A 25,817-nucleotide genomic window follows, 5' to 3' on the forward strand; every position below is an offset into this window, starting at 1 on the left:
TGTGATGGTGTGTCCGAACATCATAATTGCACCCTATTGGACATGGTGCATACCATGATGTCTCTTATCGAATTACCACTATCGTTTATGTGTTAGGCATTAGAGACAACTGCATTCACTTTAAATAGGGCACCACGCAATTCCGTTGAGATGACACCGTATGAACTATGGTTTGGAGAAACCTAAGCTGTCGTTTCTTAAAAGTTTGGGGCTGCGACGCTTATGTGAAAAAGTTTCAGGCTGATAAGCTCGAACCCAAAGCGGATAAATGCATCTTCATAGAATACCCAAAACAGTTGGGTATACCTCCTATTTCAGATCTGGAAGCAAAAGTGATAATTTCTAGAAACGGGTCCTTTCTCGAGTAAAAGTTTGTCTCGAAATAATTGAGTGGGAGGATGGTGGAGACTTGATGAGGTTATTGAACCGTCACTTCAACTAGTGTGTAGCAGGGCACAAGAAGTTGTTCCTGTGGCACCTACACCAATTGAAGTGGAAGCTTATGATAGTGATCATGAAACTTCGGATCAAGTCACTACCAAACCTCGTAGGACGACAAGGATGCGTACTACTTCAGAGTGGTACGTAATCCTGTCTTGGAAGTCATGTTGCTAGACAACAATGAACCTACGAGCTATGGAGAAGCGATGGTGGGCCCAGATTCGGACGAATGGCTCGAGGCCATAAAATCTGAGAGAGGATCCATGTATAAAAACAAAGTATAGACTTTGGAAGAACTACTTGATGGTCGTAAGGCTGTTGGGTGCAGATGGATTTTAAAAGGAAGACAGACAATGATGGTAAGTGTCACCATTAAGAAAGCTCGACTTGTCGTTAAGATGTTTTCCGACAAGTTCAAGGAGTTGACTACGATGAGATTTTCTCACTCGTAGCGATGCTAAGAGTCTGTTGGAATTATATTAGTAGTTACTGCATTATTTATGAAATCTTGCAGATAGGATGTCAAAAAACATTGTTTCCTCGACGATTTTCTTGAGGAAAGATTGTATGTGATACAACCAGAAGGTTTTGTCAATCCTGAAAGATGCTAACAAGTATGCAAAGCTCCAGCAATCCTTCTAAGGACTGGAGTAAGCATCTCAGAGTTGGAATGTACGCTTTGATGAGATGATCAAAGATTTTGGGTTTTTACAAAGTTTATGAGAAACTTGTATTTCCAAAGAAGTGAGTGGGAGCACTATAGAATTTTTTGATGAGTATATGTTGTTAACATATTGTTGATCAGAAATGATGTAGAATTTCTGGAAAGCATACAGGGTTATTTGAAAAGTGTTTTTCAATGGAAAACCTGGATTAAGCTACTTGAACATTGAGCATCAAGATCTATAAGGATAGATCAAAAACGCTTAATAGTACTTTCAAATGAATACATACCGTGACAAGATTTTGAAGGATTTCAAAATAGATCAGCAAAGAAGGAGTTCTTGGTTGTGTTCCAAGGTGTGAGTATTGAGTAAGACTCAAAGCATGACCACGGAAGAAGAGAGAGAAAGGACGAAGGTTGTCCCCTATGCTTTAGACGTCGGCTCTACAGTATGCCATGATGTGTACCGCACCTGAAGTGTGCCTTGCCATGAGTCAGTCAAGGGGTACAAGAGTGATCCAAGAATGGATCACATGACAGCGGTCGAACTTATCCTTAGTAACTAGTGGACTAAGGAATTTTCTCGATTATGGAGGTGGTAAAAGAGTTCGTCGTAAAGGGTTACGTCGATGCAAGGTTTGACACTAATCCGGATGACTCTGAGTAGTAAACCGGATTCGTATAGTAGAGCAGTTATTTGGAATAGCTCCAAGTAGTGCATGGTAGCTGCATCTACAAGATGACATAGAGATTTGTAAAGCACACACGGATTTGACAAGTTCAGACCCGTTGACTAATAACCTCTCTCACAAGCGAGATATGAGCAAACCCCATGGGTGTTGGATTCATTACAATCACATAGTGATGTGAACTAGATTATTGACTCTAGTGCAAGTGGGAGACTGTTGGAAATATGCCCTAGAGGCAATAATAAAATGGTTATTATTATATTTCCTTGTTCATGATAATTGTCTATTGTTCATGCTATAATTGTATTAACTGTAAACCGTAATACATGTGTGAATACATAGACCACAACATGTCCCTAGTAAGCCTCTAGTTGACTAGCTCGTTGATCAATAGATGGTTATGGTTTCCTGACCATGGACATTGGATGTCGTTGATAACGGGATCACGTCATTAGGAGAATGATGTGATGGACAAGACCCAATCCTAAGCATAGCACAAGATCGTGTAGTTCGTTTGCTAGAGCTTTTCTAATGTCAAGTATCGTTTCCTTAGACCATGAGATTGTGCAACTCCCGGATACCGTAGGAATACTTTGGGTGTACCAAACGTCACAACGTAACTGGGTGGCTATAAAGGTGCACTACAGGTATCTCCAAAAGTGTCTGTTGGGTTGGCACGAATCGAGACTGGGGTTTGTCACTCCGTATGATGGAGAGGTATCTCTGGGCCCACTCGGTAATGTATCATCATAATGAGCTCAATGTGACTAAGGAGTTAGCCATGGGATCATGAGTTATGGAACGAGTAAAGAGACTTGCCGGTAACGAGATTGAATGAGGTATTGGGAGACCGACGATCGAATCTCGGGCAAGTAACATACCGATAGAGAAAGGGAATTATATACGGGATTGATTGAATCCCCGACATCGTGGTTCATCTGATGAGATCATCGTGGAACATGTGGGAGCCAATATGGGTATCCAGATCCCGCTATTGGTTATTGGCCGGAGAGGTGTCTCGGTCATGTCTGCATGGTTCCCGAACCCGTAGGGTCTACACACTTAAGGTTCGGTGACGCTAGAGTTGTTATGGGAAATAGTATGTGGTTACCGAAGGTTGTTCGGAGTCCCGAATGAGATCCCGGACGTGACGAGGAACTCCGGAGTGGTCCGGAGGTGAAGATCGACATATTGGACGAAGGGTATTGGAGTCTGGAATTGTTCTGGGAGTACCGGGTGACGACCAGCGTGACCGAAAGGTGTTCCGGAGGCCCCGCCAAGCGTTGGGGGGCCTCATGGGCCAAGGGGAGGGGGCACACCAGCCCACTAAGGGGCTGTGCGCCCCTCCCAACCCCTCTCACGTAACATGGAGAGGTGGGGGCGCCTCCCCTAGGGCAGCCACCCCTCCCGGCTTGGGGGGCAAGTTTCCCAGGGGTGGGGGCACCCAAACCCATCTAGGGTCTCCCCTGTGGCCGCCGCCCCTCCCCTAGGGAACCCTAGGGCGCCTCCTCCACCCCCTTTCCCCCTATATATAGTGAGGGAGAGAGAGGGCAGCCGCACCCCTTGCCTGGCGCAGCCATCTCCTCCTCCAACTCCTCCTCCTCCTCCGTAGTGCTTAGCGAAGTTCTGCCGGAGAACCACGAGCTCCATCGCCACCACGCCGTCGTGCTGCTGGAGTTCTCCCTCAACTTCTCCTCTCCCCTTTCTAGATCAACAAGGAGGAGACGTCCCCGGGTTGTACGTGTGTTGAACGCGGAGGCGCCGTCCGTTTGGCGCTAGATCGGATCTTCCATGATTTGAATCGCTGCGAGTACGACTCCATCAACCGCGTTCTTGTAACGCTTCCGCTTAGCGATCTTCAAGGGTATGAAGATGCACTCCCTCTCTCTCGTTGCTAGCATCTCCTAGATTGATCTTGGTGACAATTAGGAATTTTTTTGAATTATTGCTACGTTCCCCAACAGACTGGAGCGTCTAAGCTTGGGCATGCCTCGGAAGGCATCCTATCTTTCTTCAACAAGTATCGATATGTTTTGGGTTTTGTTTTGTTCACATGATATCCTCGATGGCAACAATACAATACGTGCCTTGCTGCCCCTACTGTCACTGGGAAAGGACACCGCAAGATTGAACCCAAAGCTAAGCACTTCTCCCATTGCAAGAAAGATCAATCTAGTAGGCTAAACCAAACTGATAATTTGAAGAGACTTGCAAAGATAACCAATCATACATAAAAGAATTCAGAGAAGATTCAAATATTGTTCATAGATAAACTTGATCATAAACCCACAATTCATCGGTCTCAACAAACACACCGCAAAAGAAGATTACATCAAATAGATCTCCACGAGAGAGGGGGAGAACATTGTATTGAGATCCAAAAAGAGAGAAGAAGCCATCTAGCTAATAACTATGGACCCGAAGGTCTGAAATAAACTACTCACACATCATCGGAGAGGCTATGGTGTTGATGTAGAAGCCCTCCGTGATTGATGCCCCCTCCGGCGGAGCTCCGAAAAAGGCCCCAAGATGGGATCTCACGAGTACAGAAGGTTGCGGCGGTGGAATTAGGTTTTTGGCTCCGTATCTAGTAGTTTGGGGGTACGTAGGTATATATAGGAGGAAGAAGTACGTTGGTGGAGCAACGTGGGGCCCACGAGGGTGGAGGGCGCGCCCAGGGGGGTAGGCGCGCCCCCCTACCACGTGGCTTCTTGGTAGCTTTCTTGACATAGGGTCCAAGTCCTCTGGATCATGTTCATTCCGAAAATCACGTTCCCGAAGGTTTCATTCCGTTTGGACTCCGTTTGATATTCTTTTTCTGTGAAACTCTGAAATAGGCAAAAAAACAGCAATTCTGGGCAGGCCTCCGGTTAATAGGTTAGTCCCAAAAATAATATAAAAGTGTATAGTAAAGCCCAATAATGTCTGAAACAGAATATAATATAGCATGGAGCAATCAAAAATTATAGATACGTTGGAGACGTATCAAGCATCCCCAAGCTTAATTCCTGCTCGTCCTCGAGTAGGTAAATGATAAAAATAGAATTTTTGATGCGGAGTGCTACTTGGCATAATTTCAATGTAATTCTTCTTAATTCTGGCATGAATGTTCAGATTTGATATGATTCAACATAAAAACAATAATACTTCAAGCATACTAACTAAGCAATTATGTCTTATCAAAATAACATGGCCAAAGCAAGTTATCCCTACAAAATCATATAGTCTGGCTATGCTCCATCTTCCCCACACAAAATATTCATATCATGTACGACCCCGGTTTTAGCCAAGCAATTGGTTCATACTTTTAATGCGCTTCAGCCTTTTCAATTCTTACGCAATACATGAGCGCAAGCCATGGATATAGCACTATGGTGGAAAAAGGTAAAAGGATAAGGGTTATGCAGGAAGACAAAAAGGGAGAAAGTCTCACATTAACGAGGCTAATCAACGGGCTATGGAGATGCCCATCAATTGATGTTAATGCGAGGAGTAGGGATTGCCATGCAACGGCTGCACTAGAGCTATAAGTGTATGAAAGCTCAACAAAAGAAACTAAGTGGGTGTGCATCTAACTTGCTTGCTCACGAAGACCTCGGGCATTTGAGGAAGCCCATCATTGGAATATACAAGCCAAGTTCTATAATGAAATTTCCCACTAGTATATGAAAGTGACAAAATGAGAGACTCTCTATTATTAAGATCACGGTGCTATTTTGAAGCACAAGTGTGGTAAGAGGATAGTAACATTGTCCCTTCTCTCTTTTTCTCTCATCACTTTTTTATTTGGGCCTTTTTTCTCTTTTCTTTTTTATGGCCTCTTTTTTTTATTTAGTCCGGAGTCTCATCCCGCCTTGTGGGGGAATCATATTCTCCATCATCCTTTCCTCACTTGGGACAATGCTCTAATAATGATGATCATCACACTTTTATTTACTTACAACTCATGAATTACAACTCAATACTTAGAACAAAATATGACTCTATATGAATGCCTCCGGCGGTGTACCGGGATATGCAATGAATCAAGAGCGACATGTATGAAAGAATTATGAATGGTGGCTTTGCCACAAATACAATGTCAACTACATGATCATGCAAAGCAATATGACAATGATGGAGCGTGTCATAGTAAACGGAACGGTGGTAAGTTGCATGGCAATATATCTCGGAATGGCTATGGAAATGCCATGATAGGTAGGTATGGTGGCTGTTTTGAGGAAGATATAAGGAGGTTTATGTGTGATAGAGCGTATCATATCACAGGGTTTGGATGCACCGGCGAAGTTTGCACCAACTCTCAAGGTGAGAAAGGGCAATGCGCGGTACCGAAGAGGCTAGAAAATTGCGGAAAGGTGAGTGTGGGTATAATCCATGGACTCACATTAGTCATAAAGAACTCATATACTTATTGCAAAAATTTATTAGCCCTCGAAGCAAAGTACTACTACGCATGCTCCTAGGGGAAGGGTTGGTAGGAGTTAACCATCGCGCGATCCCGACCGCCACACAAAGGAAGACAATCAACAAATACTACATGCTACGACTTCGTTACATAACGGCTCACCATACATGCATGCTACGGGAATCACAAACTCCAACACATGTATTTTTCAATTCCACAATTACTCAACTAGCACAACTATGATATTACTATCTTTATATCTCAAAACAATTATCAAGCATCAAATTTCTCATGATATTAGTTAAAGAAAATTGCCATGATACTTTAAGACTCTCAAAATGATATAAGTGAAGCATGAGAGATCAATAGTTTCTATAAAACAAATCCACCACCGTGCTCTAAAAGATATAAGTGAAGCACTAGAGCAAAACTATTTAGCTCAAAAAATATAAGTGAAGCACATAGAGTATTCTAATAAACTCCGAATCAAGTGTGACTCACTCAAAAGGTGTGTACAGCAAGGATGATTGTGGTAAACTAAAAAGCAAAGACTCAAATAATACAAGACGCTCCAAGCAAAACACATATCATGTGGTGAATAAAAATATAGCTCCAAGTAAAGTTACCGATGGAAGTAGACAAAAGAGGGGATGCCTTCCGGGGCACCCCCAAGCTTTGGCTTTTTGGTATCCTTAGATTATCTTGGGGTGCCTTGGGCATCCCCAAGCTTATTCTCTTTCCACTCCTTGTTCCATAATCCATCAAATCTTTCACCCAAAACTTGAAAACTTCACAACACAAAACTCAGCAGAAAATCTCGTAAGCTCCGTTAGCGAAAGAGAACGTAAGACCAATTCAAGGTACTGTAATGAACTCATTATTTATTTGTATTGGTGTTAAGCCTACTGTATTCCAACTTCTATATGGTTTATAAACTATTTTACTAGCCATAGATTCATCAAAATAAGCAAACAACACACGAAAAACAGAATCTGTTAAAAACAGAACAGTCTGTAGTAATCTGTAACTAACGCAAACTTCTGGAACTCAAAAAATTCAGCCAAAATAGGACGACCTAGAAATTTTTTTTATTGATCAGAAGCAATTGGAATTAATATTTTATCACGTTCTGGTGATTTTTAACAATTATTTTCGTGAACAAAAAGTTTCTGGAATTTTCAGCAAGATCAAATAACTATCATCCAAGAAGATCCTATAGGTTAAACTTGGCACAAACACTGATTAAAACATAAAAACACATCTAACCAGAGGCTAGATCAAAGATTTATTCCTAAACAGAAGCAAAAAGTAAAAAAAAACTAAAAATAAAATTGGGTTGCCTCCCAATAAGTGCTATCGTTTAACGCCCCTAGCTGGGCATAATAGCGAGGATAGATCTAGGTATTGCCATCTTTGGTTTTAGGGAAGAAAAGAGAAAACTTGTTATCTATAGAATTAATTTTTCTATTTTGATAAAGCACGTGGCCATTGATGGTAGAAGAAAGGTTGAGCACGTTGCAGAAATTTGCATCTAGGCTAGCTTTTATCTCTTTAATAGATTCGTTTTGGTAGGAGAGCAAAAGAGATGTGGATCAACTTTATCATTCATGGGATGCCCAAATATAGTTTTCGTCTTTTCATAGGTATCTATAGGGTCCCCTTCAAGAAAACCCTCTTCAAAAATAGAATCTAAAACTTGTTTGAACGAAGCGGGCAACCCAACATAAAAGCTTTTTAGATAAACCTCAATTTGATATTGGGGTACATAGCTAGCCCGGATCCTTAACAGCCTATCCCAAGCATCTTTTAAAGATTCATCGAGCAAATAACAAAAAATTCCAGAATCATCTTCATCAAAATTATTAGGATTTTCATTAACAACTCTGGTAGGTTTTTCCATAGTATTATTTATGAGTTTAGATAGAATAGAAGGATTTTCCAAAGCACTAAAGCTCGGGAGAGAACCCCCAACTCTTTTTGGTTCCGACATAGCGAAGGAAGGAGAGCGAAAAGAGGCAAATGGAAAAGAGGGCGAATAAAACGGCAATGGTGAAGTGGGGGAGAGGAAAACGAGAGGCAAATGGCAAATAATGTAAATGCGGGACATAAGGGTTTGTGATGGGTACTTGGTATGTTGACTTTTGCGCAGACTCCCCTGCAACGGCGCCAGAAATCCTTCTTGCTACCTCTTGAGCACTGCGTTGGTTTTCCCTTGAAGAGGAAAGGGTGATGCAGCAAAGTAGCGCAAGTATTTCCCTCAGGTTTTGAGAACCAAGGTATCAATCCAGTAGGAGGCCACGCACGAGTCCCTCGCACCTACACAAACAAATAAATCCTCGCAACCAACGCAATAAAGGGGTTGTTAATCACTTCACAGTCACTTACGAGAGTGAGATCTGATAGAGATGATAAGATAATATTTTTGGTATTTTTATCATAAAGATGCAAAGTAAAAATAAAAGGAAATAAACGGCGCAAGAAATAACTTGTTGTTGGAAGATTAATATGATAGAAAATAGACCCGGGGGCCATAGGTTTCACTAGTGGCTTCTCTCAAGAGCATAAGTATTACGGTGGGTGAACAAATTGCTGTTGAGCAATTGATAGAATTGAGCATAGTTATGAGAATATCTAGGTATGATCATGTATATAGGCATCACGTCCGAGACAAGTAGACCGACTCCTGCCTGCATCTACTACTATTACTCCACACATCGACCGCTATCCAGCATGCATCTAGAGTATTAAGTTCATAAGAACAGAGTAACGCTTTAAGCAAGATGACATGATGTAGAGGGATAAACTCATGCAATATGATATAAACCCCATCTTGTTATCCTCGATGGCAACAATACAATACGTGCCTTGCTGCCCCTACTGTCACTGGGAAAGGACACCGCAAGATTGAACCCAAAGCTAAGCACTTCTCCCATTGCAAGAAAGATCAATCTAGTAGGCCAAACCAAACTGATAATTCGAAGAGACTTGCAAAGATAACCAATCATACATAAAAGAATTCAGAGAAGATTCAAATATTGTTCATAGATAAACTTGATCATAAACCCACAATTCACCGGTCTCAACAAACACACCGCAAAAGAAGATTACATCGAATAGATCTCCACGAGAGAGGGGGAGAACATTGTATTGAGATCCAAAAAGAGAGAAGAAGCCATCTAGCTAATAACTATGGACCCGAAGGTCTGAAATAAACTACTCACACATCATCGGAGAGGCTATGGTGTTGATGTAGAAGCCCTCCGTGATCGATGCCCCCTCCGGCGGAGCTCCGGAAAAGACCCCAAGATGGGATCTCACGGGTACAGAAGGTTGCGGCGGTGGAATTAGGTTTTTGGCTCTGTATCTGGTTTGGGGGTACGTAGGTATATATAGGAGGAAGAAGTACATCGGTGGAGCAACGTGGGGCCCACGAGGGTGGAGGGCGCGCCCAGGGGGGTAGGCATGCCCCCTACCTTGTGGCTTCCTGGTAGCTTTCTTGACGTAGGGTCCAAGTCCTCTGGATCATGTTCGTTCCGAAAATCACGTTCCCGAAGGTTTCATTCCGTTTGGACTCCATTTGATATTCTTTTTCTATGAAACTCTTAAATAGGCAAAAAAACAACAATTCTAGGCTGGGCCTCTGGTTAATAGGTTAGTCCCAAAAATAATATAAAAGTGTATAATAAAGCCCAATAATGTCCAAAACAGAATATAATATAGCATGGAGCAATCAAAAATTATAGATACGTTGGAGACGTATCAATAATATGTGGGAGGTACTAGTGAATGATTGTGTTTAGTAGGAATATTGGTGTTAAGGTTTGTGATTCCCGAAGCATGCACATATAGTCTCTCGTTATGCTATGAAGTTGGAGCATGATTTTTTATTGATTGTCTTCCTTTGCGTGGAGGTCGGGGGTGCGCGAGGGTTAACTCGTACCAACCTCCCCCTAGGGGCATGCGTAGTAGTACTTTGCTTCGCGGGCTAATAAAATTTTGCAATAAGTACGTGAGTTCTTTATGACTAATGTGAGTCCATGGATTATACGCACTCTTACCTTTCCGAAGTTTGCTAGCCTCTTCGGTACCGTGCATTGCCCTTTCTCACCTCGAGAGTCGGTGCAAACTTCTCCGGTGCATCCAAACCCCGTGATATTATACGCTCTATCACACATAAGACTTATTATATCTTCGTCAAAATAGCCACCATACCTACCTATTATGGCATTTCCATAGCCATTCTGAGATATATTTCCATGCAACTTCCATCATCATGATATACATGACTTGAGCATTCATTGCCATATTGCTTTGCGTGATCGTAAGACAGCTAGCATGATATTTTTCATGGCTTGTCCGTTTTTTGATATATTTGCGACGCTAGATCATTGCACATCCTGGTACACTGCCAGATGCATTGATAGAGAGTCATACTTTGTTCTAGGTATCGAGTTGTAATATTGATTTGTAAGTAAATAGAAGTGTGATGATCATCATTATTCATTATTAGAGCATGTCCCAGTGTGGAAACGATGATGGAGACTATGATTCCCCCACAAGTCGGGATGAGACTTCGGACAAAAAAAAGTGAGGCCAAAAGGAGCCCAAGAAAAAAAATAAAAAAGAGAGAAAAAGAGAGAAGGGGCATTGTTACTATCCTTTACCACACTTGTGCTTCAAAGTAGCACCATGTTTTTCATATGGAGAGTCTCCTATGTTGTCACTTTCATATACTGGTGAGAATTTTTCATTATAGATCTTGGCTTATTCCAATGATAGGCTTCCTCAAATGCCCGAGGTGTTCGAGCAAGCAAGTTGGATGCAGACCCACTTAGTTTCCAGTTTGAGCTTTCATACACTTATAGCTCTTAGTGCATCTGTTGCATGGCAATCCCTATTCCTCGATTGATATCAATTGATGGGCATCTCCATAGCCCGTTGACTAGCCGCGTTGATGTGAGACTATCTTCTTTTTTGTCTTCTCCAAATTAATCTCTACCACCGTATTCTATTCCACCCACAGTGCTATATCCATGGCTTGCGCTCAAGTATTGCGTGGGAGTTGAAAAGGCTAAAGTGCGTTAAAAAGTATGAACCAATTCTTGGCTGACATCGGGGTAGTACATGATAAATACTTTGTGTTAAGAGATAGAGCATGACAAGGCTATATGATTTTGTAGGGATAACATTCTTTAGCATTGATATTTTGAAAGACATGATTGTTTGTTGGGATGCCTGAGTATTAATGTCTTTATGTCAAATTATAGACTATTGCTTTGAATCACTCGTGTCCTAATATTCATGCCATGATTAGATTATATGATCAAGATTATGCTAGGTAGCATTCCACATAAAAAATATCTTTTTATCATTTACCTACTCGAGGACAAGCAGGAATTAAGCTTGGGGATGCTGATACATCTCTGTCATATCTATATTTTTTTATCATTCCATGCCAATATTATACAACTTTCACATATTTTTGGCAACAATTTATATGATTTATTGGACTAACATATTGATCCAGTGCCCAGTGCCAGTTCATGTTTGCTGCATGCTTTTTGTTTCACAGAATATCCATATCAAACGAAGTCCAAACGCGATAGAAATTTACAGAGAATTATTTTATAATATATGTGATTTTTGGGAGGTGGAATCAACGCAAACGGAGGCCCACGGCCTCCACTACCCACCAGGGCGCGGCCAGCCCCCTAGCACGTGGTGGTGCCTAGTGGTCACCCTCTAAGTCAGTTGGGGCTCTTCTTCGGCCGCAAGGAAGCTTATATCTAGAAAAAACCGTGTTAAAATTTCAGCACAATCGGAGTTACGGATCTCCGGATATTTAAGAAACGATGAAAGGCCAGAAAATAGGAACGTGAGAGATAGATCCAATCTAAGCTCCTGCCCCTCCGCCACCATCGAAGCCATGGACCAGAGTGGGAACCCTCCTCCCACCTAGTGGGGAGGCCAAGTAAGAAGAAGGAGAAGGAGGGGGGGCTCTCTCCCCCTCTCTCTCAGTGGCGCCGGAGTGCCGCCTGGGCAAGGATTGTGACGGCGATCTACACCAACGACTTCGCCGCCGTCAACACCAACTCTCTCCTCCTCTATGCAGCAGTGTAACCTCTCTATTCCCATTGTAATTCTATACTTAAACATGGTGCTCAACACTATATATTATTATCCAATGATATGTGGTTAACTGTGATGTTTGAGTAGATCTGTTTTGTCCTATGGGTTGATTGATGATCGTGATTGGTTTGAGTTGTATATTTTGTTTTGGTGCGGTCCTATGGTGCCCTCCGTGTCGCGCAAACGTGAGGGATCCCTGTTGTAGGGTGTTGCAATACGTTCATGATTCATTTATGGTGGGTGGCGTGAGTGATTGAAACACATACCCGAGTAGGTGGGTTGTTGCGTATGGGAAGAGGACTTGATACTTAATGCTATGGTTGGGTTTTACCTTACTGATCTTTGGTAGTTGCGGATGCTTGCTAGAGGTCCAATCATAAGTGCATATGATCCAAGTACGGAAAGTATGTTAGCTCATGCCTCTCCCTCATATAAAATTGCAGTGATGATTACCGGTCTAGTTATCGACTGCCTAGGGACAAATCTTTCTCTTGTGTTAAAATACTTTCTACTACACTACTAAATTTATTATCTTGTCTTTTACTCATAGTTTTATTCTTGCAAAGTACTTCTAGTTTTATTCTTGTTCTAGGTAAAGCGAACGTTAAGTGTGCGTAGAGTTGTATCAGTGGTTGATAGAACTTGAGAGCATATTTGTTCTACCTTTAGCTCCTCATTGGGTTCGACACTCTTATTTATCGAAAAAGGCTACAAACGACCCCCTATACTTGTGGGTTATCAGGCACCTGGGTGGCCCCCTTTGGTACTTCTTTGCTCCAATATTTTTATTTATTCCAAAATAAAAAATTCAGCACATTTGGAGATGTGCAGAATAGGTATCTCTGACATAGCTTTTTTCAAGTCCATAATTCCAGCTACCGGCAATCTCCCTCTATATATAAATCTTGCATATTAAGAGAGAAAAGGCATTAGAATTGCTCCACAAAGTGTTATAGTTGATTAAAACACTATTAATAATAGTACGAAATCATGATGCAAAATGGATGTATCAACTCCCCCAAGCTTAGACCTTGCTTGTCCTCAAGCGAAAGCCGATATCGATAATCATGTCCACATGTTTATAGAGAGAGGTGTTGATAAAAACAAAATACGGACACAGTAGCATCATGATCATTATTATAACATCAATATTTATTATCATAAAACTTCTCATGAGCAAGTAACAATTCATCACAACAACAAAGTATAAGGCATAAACTTACTTGAAAACTAACAAACTATGTTCTCAGTAAACAATGCAATTGCAATTCATCATATTTTCAGGAAGGGTCTTATGTTGGAGCTTTTTAGCAAGTCCACATACTTAACCATCATTTAGTCTTCCATGATTGCTAAGACTCACAACATATATATGGAGCAAAAAGTTTCAGCCAGACACATAAAAAGATAGGGGCTTATAATTTCGCCTCCCAACTTATTAACCTCAAGGGTGATTTCAACAATAATAACTCATGATCACTCATATCCAGCTGGATATATGTGCCTAGATCTTTCCCCACCACATGATGCTTACAAAAGAAAAAATAAAAAGGAATAGGGGAGAACACTATTGACTCTTGCATAAAATGTTGGGGAACGTAGTAGTAATTCAAAAAAATTCCTACGTGTCACCAAGATCAATCTAGGAGATGCTAGCAAGGAGAGATAGGGAGTGCATCTTCATACCCTTGAAGATCACTAAGCGGAAGCGTTACAGGAACACGGTTGATGGAGTCGTACTCTTGGCGATTCAAATCGCGGAAGATCCGATCCAAGCACCGAACGGACGGCGCCTTGATACGTCTCCAACGTATCTATAATTATTTATTGTTCCATGCTGTTATGTTATCAATCTTGGATGTTTTATAATCATTTTGTAGTGATTTATATCTTTTTGGTACTAACCTATTGACATAGTGCCAAGTGCAAGTTGCTGTTTTTTCCATGTTTTTTACATCGCAGAAAATCAATATCAGACGGAGTCGAAATGCCACGAAACTCCACGATGAATTTTTATGGGCCAGAAGGAACACAACGGGCCCTGGTTGTGCCTAGGGGGTGCCCCAAGGGGGGCACAACCCACCAGGGCGCGCCAGGAGGCCCAGGCGTGCCCTGGTGGGTTGTGCCCACCTCAGGTGCCCCCCGGACCGCCTCTTTGCTCTATAAATACCCCAATATTCCAGAAACCCTAAAGGCATCGACAAAATATTCATCCAGCCGCCGCAGAGTCCAGAACCACCAGATCCAATCTAGACACCATCTTGGATGGGGTTCACCACCTCCATTGGTGCCTCTCCGATGATCCGTGAGTAGTTCTTTGTAGACCTTCGGGTCCGTAGTTAGTAGCTAGATGGCGTCCTCTCTCTCGCTGAATTCTCAATACAATGGTCTCTTGGAGATCCATATGATGTAACTCTTTTGCAGTGTGTTTGTTGGGATCTGGTGAACTTCGAGTTTATGATCAGTTATATCTTTTTATATCCATGAAAGTTATTTGAGTTTCTTTGATCTCTTATATGCATGATTGCTTATAGCCTCGTATTTCTTCTTCGATGTTTGGGTTTTGTTTGGCCAACTTGATCTATTTATCTTGCAATGGGAAGAGGTGCTTTGTAGTGGGTTCGATCTTACGGTGCTTGATCCTAGTGACAGAAAGGGAAACGACACGTATGTACCATTGCTACTAAGGATAAAACGATGGGTCTATCTCTACATAGATAGATCTTGTCTACATCATGTCATCGTTCTTATTGCATTACTCCATTTTTTCATGAACTTAATACACTAGATGCATGCTGGATAGAGGTCGATGTGTGGAGTAATAGTAGTAGATGAAGGCAGGAGTCGGTCTACTAATCTTGGAGGTGATGCCTATATAATGATCATTGCCTGGATATCGTCATAATTATTTGAAGTTCTATCAATTGCCCAACAGTAATTTGTTCACCCACCGTTTGCTATTTTTCTCGAGAGAAGCCACTAGTGAAACCTACGGCCCCCGGGTCTTCTTTCTCATATATTTGCCTTTGCGATCTACTTTTTCCTTGCATTTATTTTTAGATCTATTAAACCAAAAATACAAAAATACCTTGCTGCGTTTTATTTCTATTTATTTTATTTGGCGTTCGATCTATCAATCTACTACAAATTTACCTCACGTCCGTTTGCCTATCTTGAGGCGTCATACCCCGGAAGGGATTGACAACCCCTTTAACACGTTGGGTTGCAAGGATTTGTTATCTGTGTGCATGGGTTGTTTACGTTGTGTTGCTTGGTTCTCCTACTGGTTCGATAACCTTGGTTTCATATCTGAGAGAAATACCTACCGCCGCTGTGCTGCATCATCCCTTCCTCTTTGGGGAAATACCGACGTAGCTTCAAGCAACATCACGCCTCCGCGTTCGACACACCAACAGCCCAGGGACGTCTCCTCCTGCTTGATCCAGCAAGGGGAGAGGAGAAGTTGAGGGAGATCTCCAGCAGCACGACGGCGTGGTGGTGGAGCTTGCGGTTCTCCGGCAGGGCTTCGCCAAGCACTACGGAGGAGGAGGAGGTGTTGGAGGGGGGAAGGGCTGCGCCAGGGGTAGGGTGTGGCTGCCCTCCCACCCCCCCACTATTTATAGGGTGAAGGGGAGAGGGGGCCGGCCTCCCTAGATGCATCATGCATCTAGAAGGGGGGGCGCCGGCAAGGGGGAAGACTTGCCCCCCAAGCATGTGGGAGGCGCCCCCACCCCTAGGGTTTTCAACCCTAGGCACCTTGGGCCCTTGGGGGCGCACCAGCCCACTATGGGGCTGGTTCCCACCCATGTTCAGCCCACTAAGCCCTCCGGGGCAGGTGGCCCTACCCGGTGGACCCCGGGACACCTTTCGGTGGTCCCGGTACAATACCGATAACCCCCGAAACTATTCCGGCGACTGAAACTGGACTTCCCATATATAAATCTTCACCTTCGGACCATTCCGGAACTCCTCATGACATCCGGGATCTCATCCGGGACTCCGAACAACCTTCGGTAACCACATACAATTTCCCATAACAACTCTAGCGTCACCAAACCTTAAGTGTGTAGACCCTATGGGTTCGGGAACCATGCAGACATGACCGAGACACCTCTCCGGCCAATAACCAATAGAGGGATCTGGATACCCATATTGGCTCCCACATGTTCCACGATGATCTCATCGGATGAGCCACGATGTCGGGGATTCAATCAATCCCGTATATAATTCCCTTTGTCCATCGGCATTTTACTTGCCCGAGATTCGATCGTCAGTATCCCCATACCTCATTCAATCTCATTACCGGCAAGTCTCTTTACTCGTTCCGTAACGCATGATCCCGTGACTAACTCCTTCGTCACATTGAGCTCATTATGATGATGCATTACCGAGTGGTCCCAGAGATACCTCTCCGTCATACGGAGTGACAAATCCCAGTCTCAATTCATGCCAACCCAACAGACACTTTCAGAGATACCTGTAGTGCACCTTTATGGTCACCCAGTTACGTTGTGACGTTCGATACACCCAAAGCATTCCTACGGTATCCGGGAGTTGCACAATCTCATGGTCTAAGGAAATGATACTTGACATTAGAAAAGCTCTAGCAAACGAACTACACGATCTTGTGCTATGCTTAGGATTGGGTCTTGTCCCAAGATATAAGTATTTCCCTTAGTTAAGAACCAAGGTATCAATCCAGTAGGAGAAACGCGCAAGTCCCCAATAGATGCACCTGCACAAACAATCAAGCACTTGCACCCAATGCGATAAAGGGGTTGTCAATCCCTTCACGTTCATTTGCAAAAGTGAGATCTGGTAGAGAAAGATAAAACTAAATAAAGGATAAAATATTTTTGGGTTTTTTTGGTTTATAGATCTGAAAATAAAAGATTGCAAAATAGTAGATCAGAAACAAATATGATGGAAAATAGACCCGGGGGCCATAGGTTTCACTAGAGGCTTATCTCTTGAAGGCAAATAATACAGTGGGTGAACAAATTACTGTCGAGCAATTGCTAGAAAAGCGCAAAGTTATGACGACATCCAAGGCAATGATTATGCATATGGGCATCACGTCCGTGTCTAGTAGACCGACTCCAACCTGCATCTACTACTATTACTCCACACATTGACCGCTATCCAGCATGCATCTAGAGTATTAAGTTCATAAAGAACGTAGTAACGCCTTAAGTAAGATGCCATTATGTAGAGGAATAAACTCAAGCAATATGATGAAAACCCCATATTTTTATCCTTGATGGAAAAAATGCAATACGTGTCTCGCTACCCCTACTTTGTCATTGGGTGAAATCACGCAAGATTGAACCCAAAGCTAAGCAGCTCTCCCATTGCAAGAAAAACCAATCTAGTTGGCCAAACCAAACCGATAATTAGAAGAGAAATACAAAGATATCAAATCATGCATAAAAGAATTCAGAGAAGATCCAAATAGTATTCATAGATAAGCTGATCATAAACCCACAATTCATCGGATCTCGACAAACAAACCGCAAAAGAAGATTACATGGGATAGATCTCCAAGAACATCAAGGAGAACATGGTATTGAGAATCAAAGAGAGAGAGGAAGCCATCTAGCTACTAGCTATTGACCCGTAGGTATGTGGTAAACTACTCACGCTTCATTGGAAGGGCAATAGGGTTGATGTGGATGCCCTCTGTGATCGAATCCCCCTCCGGTAGGATGCCGGAAAAGGCCCCAAGATGGGATCTCACAGGAACAGAAGGTTGCGGCGGCGGAAAAGTTGTTTTTTGGCTCTCTGTGAGGGTTCTGGAATATATGTGAATATATAGGACGAAGAGGTAGGTCAGAAGAGTCCCGAGGGGGGCACAAGGTAGGGGCGCCCCCCTAGGGCACACCCTCCACCCTTGCCGCCGCCTCGTGGCTCTTCTGGCTTGGACTCCAAGTCCTCTGGGTGTCTTCTGGTCTAAGAAAAATCATCGTGAAGTTTCATTCCGTTTGGACTCTGTTTGGTATTCCTTTTCTGCGAAACTCAAAAACAAGGAAAAACATAAACTGGCACTGGCTCTAGGTTAATAAGTTAGTCCAAAAAATAATATAAAATAGCATAATAATGCATATAAAATATCGAAAACAGATAATATAATAGCATGGAACAATCAAAAATTATAGATACGCTGGAGACGTAGCAAGCATCCCCAAGCTTAATTCGTGCTCGGCCTCGAGTAGGTAAATGATAAAAACAGAATTTTTGATGTGGAATGCTACCTAACATATTTATCCATGTAATTTTCTTCATTGTGGCATGAATGTTCATATCCATATGATTCAAAACAAAGTTTTAATATTGACATAAAAACAATAATACTTCAATCATACTAAATAAAGCAATCATGTCTTCTCATAATAACATGACCAAAGAAAGTTATCCCTACAAAATCATATAGTCGGGCTATGCTCCATCTTCATCACACAAAGTATTAAATCATGCACAACCCCGATGACAAGCCAAGCAATTGTTTCATACTTCTGATGTTCTCAAACTTTTCAACTTTCACGCAATACATGAGCGTGAGCCATGGATATTGCACTATAGGTGGAATAGAATATGGTGGTTGTGGAGAAGACAAAACGAAGGAGATAGTCTCACATCAACTAGGCGTATCAACGGGCTATGGACATGCCCATCAATATATGTCAATGTGAGTGAGTAGGGATTGCCATGCAACGAATGCACTAGAGCTATAAGTTTATGAAAGCTCAAAAAGAAACTAAGTGGGTGTGCATCCAACTCGCTTGCTCACGATGACCTAGGGCAATTTGAGGAAGCCCATCATTGGAATATACAAGCCAAGTTCTATAATGAAAAATTCCTACTAGCATATGAATGTGACAACATAGGAGATCTCTATCATGAAGATCATGGTGCTACTTTGAAGCACAAGTGTGGAAAAAGGATAGTAACATTGCCCCTTATCTCTTTTCTCTCATTTTTTTCTCATTTTTTGTGTGGGCTTCTTTGGCCTCTTTATTTTTTTGTAAAGTCCGGAGACTCATCCCAACTTGTGTGGGAATCATAGCTTCCATCATCCTTTCCTCACATGGGACAATGCTCTAATAATGATGATCATCACACTTTTATTTACTTATAACTCAAGAATTACAACTCGACACTTAGAACAAAATATGACTCCATATGAATGCCTCCGGCGGTGTACCGGGATGTGCAATGATCTAGCGTAGCAAATGATATCAAAAAACGGACAAGCCATGTAAACATCATGCTAGCTATCTTACGATCATGCAAAGCAATATGACAATGATGGAACGTGTCATAATAAAATGGAATGGTGGAAGTTGCATGGCAATATATCTCGGAATGGCTATGGAAATGCCATAATAGGTAGGTATGGCGGCTTTTTTGAGGAAGGTATATGTGGGTGTAAGGCACCGGCGAAAGTTGTGTGGTACTAGAGAGGCTAGCAATGGTGGAAGGGTGAGAGTGCGTATAGTCCATGGACTCAACATTAGTCATAAAGAACTCACATACTTATTGCAAAAATATATTAGCCATTGATACAAAGTACTACGCGCATGCTCCTAGGGGGATAGATTGGTAGGAAAAGACCATCGCTCGTCCCCGACCGCCACTCATAAGGAAGACAATCAACAAATAAATCATGCTCCGACTTCATCACATAACGATTCACCATACGTGCATGCTACGGGAATCACAAACTTCAACACAAGTATGCCTACAATGCACAATTACTCACTAGCATGACTCTAATATCACCATATTTATATCTCAAAACAATCATAAGGAATCAAACTTCACATAGTACTCAATGCACTTTATATGAAAGTTTTTATTATATCCCTCTTGGATGCCCATCATATTAGGACTAAATTCATAGCCAAAGCAAATTACCATGCTGTTTAGAGAGACTCTCAAAATAATATAAGTGAAGCATGAGAGTTCAACAATTTCTATAAAATAAAGCCACCGCCGTGCTCTAAAAAGATATAAGTGAAGCACTAGAGAAAAATTGCCTAGCTCAAAAGATATAAGTGAAGCACATAGAGTATTCTAATAAATCACGATTCATGCGTGTACCTATCAAAAGGTGTGTACAGAAAGGATGATTGTGGCAAACTAAAAAGTAAAGACTCATATCATACAAGACGCTCCAAGCAAAACACATATCATGTGGTGAATAAAAATATAGCCTCAAGTAAATTTACCGATAGACGAAGATAAAAGAGGGGATGCCATCCAGGGCATCCCCAAGCTTAGTCTCTTGGTTGTCCTTGAATATTACATTGGGGTGACTTGTGAATCCCCAAGCTTAGGCTCTAGCCACTCCTTATTCCATAGTCCATCAAATCTTTACCCAAAACTTGAAAACTTCACAACACAAAACTCAACAGAAAACTCATGAGATCCGTTAGTATAAGAAAATAAATCACCACTTTTTTGGTACTGTTGTGAACTCATTATTTATTTATATTGGTGTAATATCTACTGTATTCCAACTTCTCTATGGTTCATACCCCCCGATACTACCCATAGATTCATCAAAATAAGCAAACTACACATAGAAAATAGAATCTGTCAAAAACAGAACAGTCTGTAGCAATCTGAAAACTTCAAATACTTCTGTAACTCCAAAAAATTTGAACAACTAGGACAACCTGGGCAATTTGTATATAAATCTTAGTAATAAAATTCTGATCAAAAGCATGCTTCTGTGATTTTTGAAAATTATTTTACTAGGCGCAAAAGTTGATGTTTTTCAGCAAGATCAAATCAACTATCACCGTAAGCCATCCCAAAGGTCTTACTTGGCCCAAACACTAATTAAAACATGAAAACACATCTAACCAGAGGCTAGATAAATTATCTATTAAAAAACATAACCAAAAGACAAGAACAAAAATAAAATTGGGTTGCCTCCCACCAAGTGCTATTGTTTAATGCCCTTAGCTAGGCATAAAAATTTCAATGCACTAGTAAAAAAAGACACATCCGTGACATTTTGGGCCGAACGAAATTTTTTTCTGTCATACATATGACACTTCTATGACGATAATTGTGACAAAACCCGGTATCATCATAGATGTGGTGGGCTCCTACTTCTATGACAAAAAATCATGACAGAAAATGGGCTTTTCGTCCTTGGCGGGCCGGAGACGCAGCTGCATGACATTCTTTGGGCCGTCCATGACGGAAAAAACCATGGGAGAAGCGAGGGCGAGGAAAATTTCGGGGAGTTCCCGATTACGGTGGGAGGTCGGGGGCCGAGCGATGCGCGTTTCTCTCGTACACGTACGCGCGTGTGTGTGAGGCATTGGCTCTAACTGAACCCGAGCGAGGCGTTGGGCTCTAACTGAACCCGAGCGATTGCACTGCAGGCTACGCGTTACTGAACCCGAGCGATCGATCGATGGCTGTTAACTGAACCCGATCGAGCGATTCCTTCGCTACTGCTGCTAACTGAAGCCGATCGATTGGATGAACAGTGAACGTTGCGGGGGGGGTAGATGAACAGTGGGCGGTGGCGTTGCCTCTGGATGAACAGGACCCCGTGGTGTGGAGGGCTGGATGAACAGTAGACGGTGGAGGGGTGCCCGTGGAGGGGTGGTTGAACAGGACCCCGTGGTGTGGAGGGCTGGATGAACAGTAGACGATGGAGGGGTGCCCATGGAGGGGTGGTTGAACAGTAGCCGGTGGAGTAGCGCGCGGTGGAGGCTGGATGAACAGGAGCCCGTGGAGGCTGGAGGAGGTCGACGGTAGCCCGTGGAGGCTGGAGGAGGTCGACAGTGGAGATGAACAGTATCCCGTGGAGTCCCGTTTTGCGGTATGCCACACCCCTCCCGATGAACAGGACCCCCGTTTCGACCGTAGGAGGTCCGTTTCGTCCGTTTTGCGGTACGCCACACCCCTCCCGATCAACAGGACCCCCATTTCGACCGTAGGAGGTCCGTTTCATCCGTTTTGCGGTACGCCACACCCCTCCCGATCAACAGGACCCCCGTTTCGACCGTAGGAGGTCCGTTTCCTCCGTTTTGCGGTACGCCAGACCCCTCCCGATCAACAGGACCCCGTTCCGAACGTAGGAGGTCCGTTTCCTCCATTGTGCGGTACGCCAGGCCTCCTTTCCATCGCCTGTTCCGTCCAAGCCCTCCCGATGAACACGACCATGCATTCCGTTCCAACCCAGCCGGTTGGCTCCCACGCGTTCCGTTGCCTCCCGATGAAGACGACGCATTCCGTTGCCTCCCCATGAACACGACGCATTCCGTTGCCTCCCCATGAACACGACGACGACGTTGTTTCTCCGTTCCGACCCAGCCATGTACACAAGCCCCGGCCGTACGTATGCGCGAGTAGGCGTTCGAGACCCCGCCCGTATGTACACATACATGGCCGTATTTTCTTTCTTGCACCCTAGCCGTTGTACATACGTGTTCATACTAGGTGCGCGCCTCTACTACGACACGTACGCGCCTCTACTACGACACGTGCGCGCCCCTACATCCACCAGTATATATGTACGTACATGTTCGCGACCAGAATGACAACGCTACGTACGCTTCGACCAGGTGGGTTCCGACTGTCAGGCACTTCCTTGCGTGCGAAGATGTAGCTGGTGGGTCCCAGCAGTCAGGGGGCGAATCATTTTTTTTGCCCGGACGCACTTCCTTGCGTGCGAAGATGTAGCTGGTGGGTCCCAGCAGTCAGGGGGGCGAATCATTTTTTTTGCCCGGACGCACTTCCTTGCGTGCGAAGATGTAGCTGGTGGGTCCCAGCAGTTAGGGGGAAATGTTTTTTTCGTGAAATATGGTGGCCCGTCCGGTGGGTCCCCGCTGTCAGGTGGAGGAATCATTATTTTGCGCGTAATAAGGAGGCACTTCATTGCTGCGGCCGTGGACCCAGCTGTCAGCCTCTCCACGTACAGTCCACGTCCGATGGAAGTCGTTCCTTGACCACGTTGACCACGCCGCGCCGAGAGCACCACGGCGGTGGACGACGGCAAGGACTAGGAAGGGGACGACTCGGAGCCGGGGAAGACGCGGCAGTGGATGCCCACGCGAAGAGGAGTACGAGGGTTCACTGGTTCGGCTGTGGTGTGAGGCTGCTGTCACCGCAGAATAACAGGGGGTGTGGGTGAGTAGAGGGATGGCCTGGCCAGCGGTGAGGCCTCCGCGGCATCACAGCCGGCCACAGGAGGCAGGAGCACGCGGCACGACCGGCGCTGGTTTGGGCGGCTGGAGCAAGAAGACCAGAGGTTGAAGAAGCACTACAGCCGTTGGATGAACATCGTACGATAACAGGAGCTAGAATCGTTCATATTGACTAAGTTGACAAAGCCCTCCGTCCCCGTCAACTTGGTAGGCCCACAAGTCAGCCTCCCACTATGGTGGGTTCCAGCTGGCAGGGGGAGTATTCATTTTTTTGTGCGTAATATGGAGGCACTTGCGTGCGAAGATAGCTGGTGGGTCCGACATGTCAGCGGGGGGCACGTTATTTTCGCGAAATACAGAGGCCCTTCCGGTGGGTCCCAGATGTCAGGTGGAGGAATCATCATTTTGCGCGTAATAAGGAGGCACTTCCTTGTGTGCGGCCGTGGACCCAGCTGTCAGCCTCTCCACGCACAGTCTACTTCCGATGGTGTCGTTCGTTGACCACGTTGACCACGCCGTGCCGAGCGCATCCAAGGTGGTGGACGACGGCGAGGCCTCGGACAGCAACGAGCCGGAGATGGGAAGACGCGGGAGTAGAGTCGCAGACGGAGAGGTGTACGAGGGTTAACTGGTTCTAGTGCAGTGTGGTTCGGCAGTCGGTGGAGAAGAACAGGAGGTGTGGAGGGGTGGAGGGATGGCCTGGCCAACGGTGGAGTACCGCTTGGTGGAGTAGCGCTTCATAGCGAAGCGTGCTAAGCAGAGCTGCTAGCAGCAGGAGGAGGGAGGTGGTCCCGGCGGCGCTGGAGGAAGAAGGCGAGAGATTGAAGATGGATGCCGGTCGTTGGATGTAAATCCAACGGCTAACATGTCAGAATCATTTGCTGACTAAATTGACAACGACTTGCGTTGGCTTCGACCTATTGGCCCACATTTCAGCCTCCAAAAATGTGGCACGTATTCAACCCATTTTTTCAGAATTTACAGTCTTTTTTTTGCGCGGTAGAATTTATAGTCAATTTGATCTTTTTTTTTGAATTACAGCCATTAGCTGGGCTGGGTGAACAAATAATGTAGCGTCCATGCGGCCCATTTATTTTATTTCCTAAAAAATTATTGGCCATTTGCACTTTCTCGAAATACACGATTTTGCTGGGCTGATTCTAATTATAATGTTGGGTTAGGCCAGCAATGTTATCAAAAAATAAAAAGGGGCTGAGCATTTTGTTATAAATATATTTAAATAATAAGTGATATTATTACATTCGTCCTTAAATCTTACCAAGCTTTTGTACACAATCACTAGGATTTTCGTGCCAAAAAATTCCAGGATTTTATTTGTTAAGAAATTATTTTTATAAGTTAATAAGATGTGGGATATTGTTTTCTTATATATGTAAGTATCTGTTAAATATATGATGACAATAAAAATAATATATAATAACATATAAAATAATTTAAATATATATAATATAGTTAGAAGGGAAACATAAGTTGGACCTGGCGTTCCTATTCTTATATAGAAAAATAGAACAGACCTCTGCCTTTTCTTCAAAAAAATACATAAATTGGGCTGCCAAAAATAAAACCTCGGATGTGAGGTCCATAGGCCGGTCGATACATGACGGCCCTAAGAAAATACAAACAGGCCTATGGACCTCCCATCCGAGGTCGTGGGCTGCGCATGTTAAAAATGAAAGCCTAGACGGGGCAGCCCAAAACCACGTCCAACACTTGCCAAAACTTCGTCCCTCGTTTTCTCTGTGTTTCGCACACTCAACATTGTGTGGGCATTTTGACTGTGCATCATATGAAGATGTGTTATGCATGAATGTTGATCAGCATGATGTTAACTGGCTGGTAGTTCCATTTTCGACCATGAATAAAACTTCCAACATGATGTTAACCCTGTTTGAAAAGGTCGTGTTAATATAAATGCTCTGCCTCTGAAAGTTGCAGATTCTTATCTGAAACTGAACTTGCAGTTTCTTATCTGAAACTGAAACTTGCAGTTTCTTCTCTGAGAATCACATTGTCTGCACTTTTATACTCCTATGAAACTACATTTTTTTAAGTGCTAAAATAGATCTCTAGAATTCATAAAATACTTCATATGCTCAATACTGCAAATCTGAAATTCAAAAGACATTCATATCTGAAAGTACTCTCAAAATACACAACACAAAACACAATTCACAACCTGCAAATACTGACAACCCTAAGCTCCTCCTGACAATTCACAACCTGCCCGACTATTGGGCTGGGGGGGCAGCCCCCTCCTATTCCTCGGCGGCAGACAGCCGCCCCGTGAGACGATGTGA

This window comes from Aegilops tauschii, chromosome 7 (genome assembly GCF_002575655.3).
Source record: "Aegilops tauschii subsp. strangulata cultivar AL8/78 chromosome 7, Aet v6.0, whole genome shotgun sequence".
NCBI classification, from domain to species: Eukaryota; Viridiplantae; Streptophyta; class Magnoliopsida; order Poales; family Poaceae; genus Aegilops; species Aegilops tauschii.